We start from the raw sequence: 9,389 nt of genomic DNA, 5'->3' as shown, positions 1-9,389 counted from the left end.
TCTAAAGTTCTGGAATAAATTCCATTTAGATTTTAGAATATTTTAAAATTTTAATAAACTCTTAATGGAAAAAAATCATTGCATGATGCCACAGGTTCACAGTGTTCCAAAACTTAGGCTGGGAGATGGAAACACCCAAATTGAGAGAGAGGAAGAGGGCATATGCCCAACCAGCAATTCAGCCAAATCACCCTACTGCCAGTGGAAAAAGCATACATTTGTCTATCCTATCACTAATTGAAAATACTTTCTTATAATCATTATTATTTGACATTTGAAAAATTATGTGAGCAACCATAGTTTCACATTCAGATTTTCAGAAAGAAATTGTCATTTTTACTTTCGATTTCTGCAGTGCAATCCCACTTATACAACATGTACACATGAAACGGGCCAGGACCAATCTATTCATTTGTAATATTTAGAATGCACATGCAAAGCACCATACAAGGACTTTGCTTGTGACAATCAATTTGAAAAATAAAGATGGCAGAAATTAACCAATTATCCAATTTTTTCGTTATATTCTATTTTTAACTCTTAATTTTCCATTAGAGACGTGCAGTGCGCACATCCACTTGCACATACACACACACATAAAGAAGAAACTTGTAGTGTCTTCATTACTGTTGAAGGAAATATTTTACCTATTTTTCCCTAAGGGTTCATTTAGCAAAAAGAGTTACAAATCTTTTAAAATAAAATTATGTGCCTAAAAAAACATGAATTATGCCAATACATGACAAAAATCAAGCTGAGATGACTTAAAACTGCATGTAAATGACCCTTGGTGATATATATCATGACGAGGTTTATGCAGCACCATGCACAATTCTGGAAAAGGTACAAAAGCAATGTTTATGTAAAGTAATATTTTAGGAACCAGCATATTGACTCCAAGTTCCAAGACACACTTACATTTAAAACATTTTAAACCTTGCAAAATGTTTTCTGGCTTTCTAGGATTTGAGTATTGTCCTACCACATAAATTTGCTAAGTCCTAAAAGTTCATGTCGTTTATCAATTTTTCGTGAATTCGGTTGTACATGTCAGGTGTATGTCAGGTGCTCAGAGGAGGAAGGGAATTCAATCAGCATATGCTCACTCATTGACACTTACATAAAAGGAACATTTGCAGATGTTTTGATAATGGAAGGGTTCAAATCATTTGTCCTAAGGCAGTATTCGTAGGAATACTTTGATCAGTTGCACAGTGGTTAGATTATTTTCCCTGCAGAAATTACCACATGACCCCAAAGGACAAGAGAAATATTATGTGAGAAAATTGGAAAACGTCCTATTGGCGTGTTTCAGCAAGTGGACCAGAATGAATTGTATTCAATCTGATTTCAGCTACTTGAGGTAATATGTTTAATGCCACAGTGAGATGAGGAAAGCCAACAGATAAAACCCACATAAATCATAAAAAATTGCCTCACTCCATCAATGTTCATCGACCTTTAATTGTGAGATCTTTTCTTTAAAAAAGTTGTAGTTCCTAGTTTTCTTCATGATTATTAGCAGTTGCAGAGTGTTTTATGATTTACATACATAAACTGAACTCACTCAAAAACTAGAGGCAGATGTTCTTATCTCCTTTTCACAGATAGGGTACCAAATGTCCATTTAGGAATCATGACCTTTGTAAAATCACAAAGGTGGTGAGTTACAAAGCTGGGACACAGATGAAAATCATTTGTATATTCTACACTGTCCCCCCCTATTAGAAATATTTCATCAGTTGTTTTTAGGAATATGTTTTAGTGAGAACTTTAGGATTAATAATTGTTTTATATTAGTCACAATATTGACAAAAGGATAGCATAGGAAGTCTACTGGTCATTTTTCATGAACCAGTGTTGTAGATTGTAATCTCCATTTTTGCAGGTGTAGAATTCATCCTCAGAGAGCAAATACCTTGCCTGAGTTTCTAAAGCTAGTGAGTAGCGGGGGCGACATTTGAACCCAGAACCTCTAACATCAGAATTTGCACTTTGAACAGAGCAAAGGTTTAAAATGAACGACACATGCCCATAAAGAGAAGAAGAATCTTGGTGTAATTTTTATAAAACTGTAATTTTTAAATGTGCCTGTGTTTTACCATATTTGACACTGAATATCTCTTTACCTGAAAAACATTTTTCTATATTCTTCCTCTATTTCAATAGGTTAGAGAGCACTGGAAAATACAGGACTACATTGCCTTTTTTGTACCAGACGGCTTTCATGCTATTATTTGAAAATATAACATAATAATACTTTAAGTCTCTATAGAGTATAAACAATTTTGTCATAGGGTTTCATATTTAAAAATTAATATTTGCTGTCAGCTACTACATATTCTGTAATTTCAAAAAATTCCAAGAAATGGTCAATATAGACTACTGAACGTTGATGCTTCCCTTTGACTCATAGTCACTGGTTCAGAAAGAAGCGTTTTTAAAAATGTTTATTCAGACAGAATTTTTTTACTCTCTACTTTCCCGCTAAAGGCAGAACTCAGCCTGTTTTTCCCCTAGGAGATTTGGTTATGGGTTTTGTTGTTTTTTGGGACAGTTTTGATGAAAGAACATCATTATATTTGTAATCTCATATTATTGGAAAGCAGAAAATAAATTTTTATGCTTTATCATTTCAAAGATTTTTCTAAAATGTTTCAAAATATATCTTTAGTTTGAGTTATTTCTTGGGGAGTATCTAAAACTTTTATTTCTAAGTAGGAGTAAAGTTCAAGTTTACAAATGAAGTCAAAAGCAAAGTGAGAAAATGACGTGGGGAATAGTGAAAGACAAATGAGGGTAAATTAAAGCTCAATTCAATTTGTTTTTAACAGTTGAGTCCATTAAAATGCAACTTCATGGTGACACTTCTTATAGTACTGCAAAATCATCTTATTTCTAAGATGCAAAGCTTAAAACTTATTTGTGTAAAGTCTCCCCTTTGTTTGTGTCAACTTACTCAGCCAGTGAGTTTGACTCTGTAGATATCCATAACTAAATCCTTTATTTGGTTATAAATACCCATCACTAGTGATGGATCTTGTAAAACGTAATACTGTCTTGCTGCTCAGAAGATGATTTTACAAAATAAACGGTGACAATCTTTATGTTGCTACAGGATTTCAGCCATCTCTAAGGAAGGGTGCCATGTTTACTAAATACTCTTTATTGTATACAGATTTCATACAAAAAAAGCCTTTTACAGAAATGTTACTGTCAGGACTTAAAAAATCTATGGAAAATCTACTTTTCCTGAATTGCCTTAGTTTCTGATTTTAACAAAATGCAAGGATCAATATTATATTGCCTAATCTTGTTTTACAATGTTTGTTTACATTATAGTCATTTCCAAACGACACCTCTTGAGGTTCATGCTATGTCTTAAACAGTGGATCAGTTTGGCTGATTGAAATATTTGAAATCTTAGTAATTCTTCATATTTCCCCCTTGTTACATGCTTTTATTTTGAGGGGGGTGGATCTTTTAAAAGTATAAATGGTAATAAACTACTCATTTAAATTTTTTTATGTATTGCCTCAGATATCAGTATTTGAAAAAATATATTTGAATAAACTGGAAATACAGGGAACAGCAATATCTAATTCATTACATTGGAGTTTGCCTACATCCCAGTGTAAAACTCTTTCTATGAAAATTGAAACACCTTTTGTATTACTGAGCATGAAATTACATCATAGTTGTTTTTGTTTCAACCTCTTCTTCAGATATTGCAATATGGTAAGAGTGGATGTGGTGGCATCATTTTCAGGGTCATAGAAAGAAGAGCAGATGTTTGGACCTGAACCATCTAATGCACCTCTTTATATCTGCAAGATGTAGCATATGCCCAATAAAAGATGATATGGTAGTAGAAGTAATAAATTATGTTGTCTGAATTCTATGACAATAGCTCTTCCCAAAACTGTCTGCTTTGTCCTCAGTAGGTCCACAGATATATTTTATTACACGATTTGTGAAAGTCTCAATTAATGTGGCTTTAGGACAGGTAAGATTCTGAAGCTACATAAACATTAATTCAGTAAAATACATATCGAGATTAGAAACTTTTCAAATTATTTATCGAGGTCTACAGTACAGAGTATAAAATACTGTGGTATTATTTGTCATACCATTTCAGGATGACCATCATTAGTTACTATTTAAGTTCTAGGCAGAGTAGTTCCAGATAAGTCATAACATTCAACCTTTTGTTCACGTTTGTTTTTCCACAATATTTGTGATAATTGTGACTTGGACCAGTCAAAGATTAGCATTTCAGAGATGCATAAAGTAAATTTCCCCCGCTTCCCTATGACGATCTTTTAAATGTAATAAATAGTTTTTCTTCTGTCTCCTCTCACATAATCATTTCTACAAGGAAAATCTGATTCTTCTGTTTTTATCACAATAGGAGACTTACCAACTTACTTGATATTTATTCCTTATATATAGAAATATCGACTTATCAAAAATAAAAGCAAGCGCTTGGCTTTACCCAGTTTAACACTGTTATAAAGGCGGGAATTAGAAAAGGTATTTCAATGCTGCGTCATTGGCACATAGCCAGTAATCAGCAGATAGAGGAACACTGAAAAGAATTAGCAACACATTTATCAGACTTTTAAAATAATACAAAGGGAGGAAGAAAAAAAGATAAAACCAGGAAACTGAGAATTTAAAAGTAAAACAGTTTAAGTTTTATGGTTGGATGAAAGTGGAAGGGGAGTTTTCTCATCTTGTTCTGTTCGATTTAGGCTTTCTGGGGCATGGCAGTCTCTTCTGCGTCCCGTGGTTCATCAGAGACCTTTAAGATTGAGCAAAGACGAAAGAATGACCAAAACCATTAGAATCTTTGAAGCTTCTATTAATAATTTGAGAAATTATTAAGGATGTTGGGATGTTAAGCTCAAAGAACTATAGGAGTTTAAAAGCCTTCTTCAAATAACAACTGGATTACAAACCTGGCATTATAAAAGTGTGTACCTGGGCACCCTTATCAGCCCTAGTTTACAGTTGAGAAAGCTGCAGCACAGAGATTAAGTAACGTGTCTGATGGTCACACAGGTAATGCCACAGGACTTTTCCTCTCAGCTTGAAAGAGCAGCTTCAAGAAATGTATATCCCCAAATTTTTAAGAAGCAGTTTTCCCATTAACAATGAAGAAATGAAACTTATCATAAATCTTTGCCACAGCACACTTCGCTCCGTTCATCCAGCTCGTGGCTTTTCTCTCAAGCATCACCTGCTGAACCTTACCTTATTTTACTTTGTTACTTTGTTTTTGAGCTTGCATAAGTTCTGCTAATAAATATTTGTGAAATTGTTCATGTTTTTGTTGCCTTATATAGTAGAATTTACTGTAGTAGAATTTTTTTTCTACTATAACAATTTTATATAGTAAAATACTTTTATAATTTTATGCATGTATAATATAGGGAAATGATATAATAATTTTACATATGTAAATAGCCTTTGCACTCTTAGTCTCCACAACCTACGCTCTGCTTTGGGGGCCGGGGAGAGTGGTGAATTAGGGCATGAAGAAGGACAGAGGATAATTTAGAAACGTAAAGAAAGCAGCGTTGCTCTGTTTAAAGAGGAGTTAGGAGGCCACAAACTCTGGCTCTGGAAAATTCTGAGTTTAGCAAAAGACAATTTTTGAATCACCAAATGTTGCTTTTGCCCCCCAAAAAGACCACATTTAATTAATCCAGGTAAATGCCTGTCTATTTATTATGTTGCCAGGGCTAAAAATAAAAAAGGAAAAAGGAATGTAATGGTCGTTCTGCTCCAGAGAATGTTAATTATTTATCCTGATGCAAACATAATTACCTGGCAATTCATGGAAATCAAAAAATGTGGCATTAGAAAGAATGAAATAATTAAAATATATTGATAATGAGCACACACTGCTATATTGACCCAACGATGATTAAGATACCAAAGATGCGCTCTTCAGAAGGGTATTATTTTGTAATTAAAAAGAATTGTAGAAAAAGAAACTGAAGACATGATAATTATACAGTGCATTCAGCGTAGTTGTCAGTAGAAATGCCATTTAAGGAAAATAATACCATGTTAAAAAGAAGTTAATGTGGAAAAAAAACCTGAAAAGGAACTTAACTGTTGATACAAGTAGGATCAATTATATGTGTCTGGAAGGCAATAGTTATTTGTGATAGATTTTTAAATACCAGACACTGGAAATATTAGTTTCATGATCAGCGTCTTGTTTTTATTGGAGGTGGAAGGTTCATCATTTCACATATTCATCATCACTAACCTTCCTTATCCAGGCTTTCTTCTCCAGAATCGACGCTATCACTCATGATCACAGAGTATATTTTTTTCTTGGTTCTTAAATTTGATGATATTTGAGAGTGTCTGATGTTCCTCATCCATATAGATCTATCGTTGCCCTCATCACGCTGAGGGACATAGTACTGTTTATATTTTTAAGGGCAGAAAAGCTTGATTTGATCAATCCAGTGGGGAAAAAATAACTCAAAGTCATTCCTGGCATCAATCAAGGCAAAAATTCTTTCACTCTTTCAGCTTTCTTCCAGCTGGGTGGGCATCCTCTTGGTGGAAAGTACTTGCTACAAAAAGAATGAGTGGTTTGGACTAACCTACGCCTAGTCTTTTTGATGACTTTGAGATTAAGCCAAATATTTTCTTTGAGGAAAAACATGAAGAATTATAAGCAGCTAGCCACGTATGTGGACGATCCTAACTGATCGTTGAACATCGAGTTAAAGTGTTTAGAATTTCGACTGGGGATAGTGACAGGAATTCAGGAATAATTTTGCATAGTCTGATATCCATATTTATTGCCAACTTGACATCAAGGCACAATAAAGAGATAAGCTTTCATTCCATTTAAATGGGGAATGCATTTTTAACTATGCCAAGTCTCTACATCTCTAGAGGAAAGCCTTCAAAATTTAGGACCAGTGTGTTGGTCTCTCTTGTTCTAAGATAGACCTCATGACAGGAGGCAGTTTTCAGAGGCAGGAATAAAATGAACTATAGACTGATAAGATTTAACTCAGTCAGCCTAGGTCCTACAGTTTTTAAGACTTAAATGACATATCTTTCAAATCAAGCCAATTCAGTAAATATTTAAGTGTTTCCTGCGTGTGAGGCACTCTTGGGATGGAATGGCAAGCCGGTCTCGTGGAGACACTCCCAGCGTACTCCCTAGAGCATCCTCCCACACTGGGCGGAACCCATTATTCTCCTCCTACACTTTCAGGTCTCATCACAAATGTCGCTGCCAAATAAAAGGCTTCTCTCTCACTCTGCATATGGCAGGGCTGCTTGCCCCTGCTCTCCATGGTTCATGGTTCCTCAGGTGCACCCTCACAGTTACGATATTATTTGCATGTTCACTGCACATTTCCTTGCTTGTTCACTGACTGTCTTCCTAGGCTACAAATTCCACCAGGATGTCTCTATTGCAATTCCCATTCTGAACACCTGGAACAGAGATAGAAATCAATAAATATTTGTTAAGGAAGGAAGGAAAGGAGGGAGGGAGGCAGAGGTTAATAAAGTCAGGGAGAGCATCTAGGGCATAATTTAAGTATCTAGGCAACAAATTATCAGTGACTCCAAAGGTACCTTATGGGGGAGGAAGACTTTCCTAAACTATCTCTTTCTAAATTTCATAAAAGCTTGTCAAAAATATAACTCGGTATACTTCATATTAACTTATATTCTTGCTCAAAGCCACCAAAACTATTAATAGACTAACAAACGCTTTTCTTAGGAGAAAGTACCTTGTATGCTTTTTATAATATTTTTTTCTGATTACTAATATATATTCAATGTAAAACATTTGGAAACTAGATCCAAATCAAAAGATGAAATCATAGTCCAATCCATAAGCCTGTCATCAAGAAATAGGGTGTTTTTTTAGTACAATGGCATATTTTTCTCATGTCTTTTTTCTATGCTTGTCTATGTCATATGTTTAGTTGAGACTGTGTAGTATATATGCAATTGTTATTTTATTTTTTTCACTTAACATAATGACATAATTTTCTCCTACCAATAATCAGTACTGTATTATTGGGTATTTATAGTATTTCCATTTTTTCAGCATTATATATGACACAATGAACCTAATATACCATGGAAATTTGGAGTATAGTAAAAGTGTTTCCAAAAAATTTAGGCTGCCATCATTATTATGTGCTTATATATCAGGTAAAACTAATATGTAAGCACATAATGCATGTCCTTCAACTTTCAGTTTTCCAGAAAAAAATAAACTGAAGTATCAATAAAAAGAAATGAATAACCAAAACCAGGAAAGTTGTGACTACCATAACATGTTAAGTGTATGTCAAATGAAAAACATGATTTGAATTTGGCCTCTTTTGTTATTCCTAACTGCATGGCTTCATCCAAACAGCAATACAGTTCAATATTTAGTGAAGAGATGTCTTGACATGTGATTTGAAGGCACAACTTTATTTTTATTTTGATTATTTTCCCTGTGTTTCAAATGAGGTTTATTGTGTGAGTGAGGGATAACCAGGAAAGGGCAAACGGAGCTGTGTTTTGCCCATGATATAGACACAGATTCCCAAAACTGTCTCCCTAGAAGAATTTTTCCAGAGTCCTTAGTTTATCCTACTCTCAAATGACTAATTTTTTCCCGTTGCAAATCTTTACCAAAGATGATTTTGTAGCCTGAACTGATAAGCCATGAAGGATATTCAGTGAGTTGAGAGTTCATCAGTGCTGTAAAAACACCTTTGAAATGCACAAACCAGAAAGCTCTTGTGTTTCAACAGATATTGAAGCTGGGGGAAAAACAAAAAGCAAAACGAAATAAAACAAAAAAACCTCCAAGCATTGGGTAGTATTTTTGACCCCAGCTGGTCAAATACAAGAACTTGCCTGGGGTGTTCATGAAGAATAAAATACAAATAGTTTATATTATATGATGGTACCATAGATATGTTTATCTGATGGTGACTTTCATATGCATTTCAGCTGTGTAATCAAAGACAGGTACAAATAAACCCAAGATATGCATGTGTATAGCTTCCTTGGTCTGTTTATTTGGGTGTTCCTCAGGGCCCCTAAACCCTTCGGAAGCTGCAGCATCCTGCATTTACTTAAAGTCACTGTTTCTCCACGTCATGAGAAATAGGCTATGCTTGTCCTTGGAATCGGTCCTCTTTCTAAGAAAGAACAATTTTAGAGAATGCCAGAGGACCAACATCTTGGTGATTAACCAGATTTGAAAAGCAAAGAAAGCTCACTAGGGTTTGAGAGTCTCTTAAATGTTTCTCTACAAATGCTCAGTTAAGAAGTTCTATCCTTGTAGAGCTTTTCATTTCATTTCACGTGTAACAGGAGAAACCAAAGGAAGT

The 9,389-nt window shown here is 34.5% G+C and overlaps 1 long non-coding RNA gene across 1 annotated transcript; it reads right to left on the bottom strand.

Moving 5' to 3' along the window:
• Positions 1 to 4,595: 4,595 nt before the first annotated feature.
• On the bottom strand, positions 4,596 to 6,890 carry LOC105738814. Its single transcript, XR_001114666.2, has 2 exons — positions 6,284 to 6,890; positions 4,596 to 4,804 (listed from the first exon to the last, which is right to left on the bottom strand). It is a non-coding gene; the product is annotated as an uncharacterized LOC105738814 (long non-coding RNA).
• Between the last annotated feature and the right edge of the window lie 2,499 nt (positions 6,891 to 9,389).

This window comes from Nomascus leucogenys, chromosome 21, assembly GCF_006542625.1.
Source record: "Nomascus leucogenys isolate Asia chromosome 21, Asia_NLE_v1, whole genome shotgun sequence".
NCBI lineage: Eukaryota > Metazoa > Chordata > Mammalia > Primates > Hylobatidae > Nomascus > Nomascus leucogenys.
Note: the sequence above shows the minus strand (reverse complement) of the source record. Positions and strands in the feature narration are given on the sequence as shown.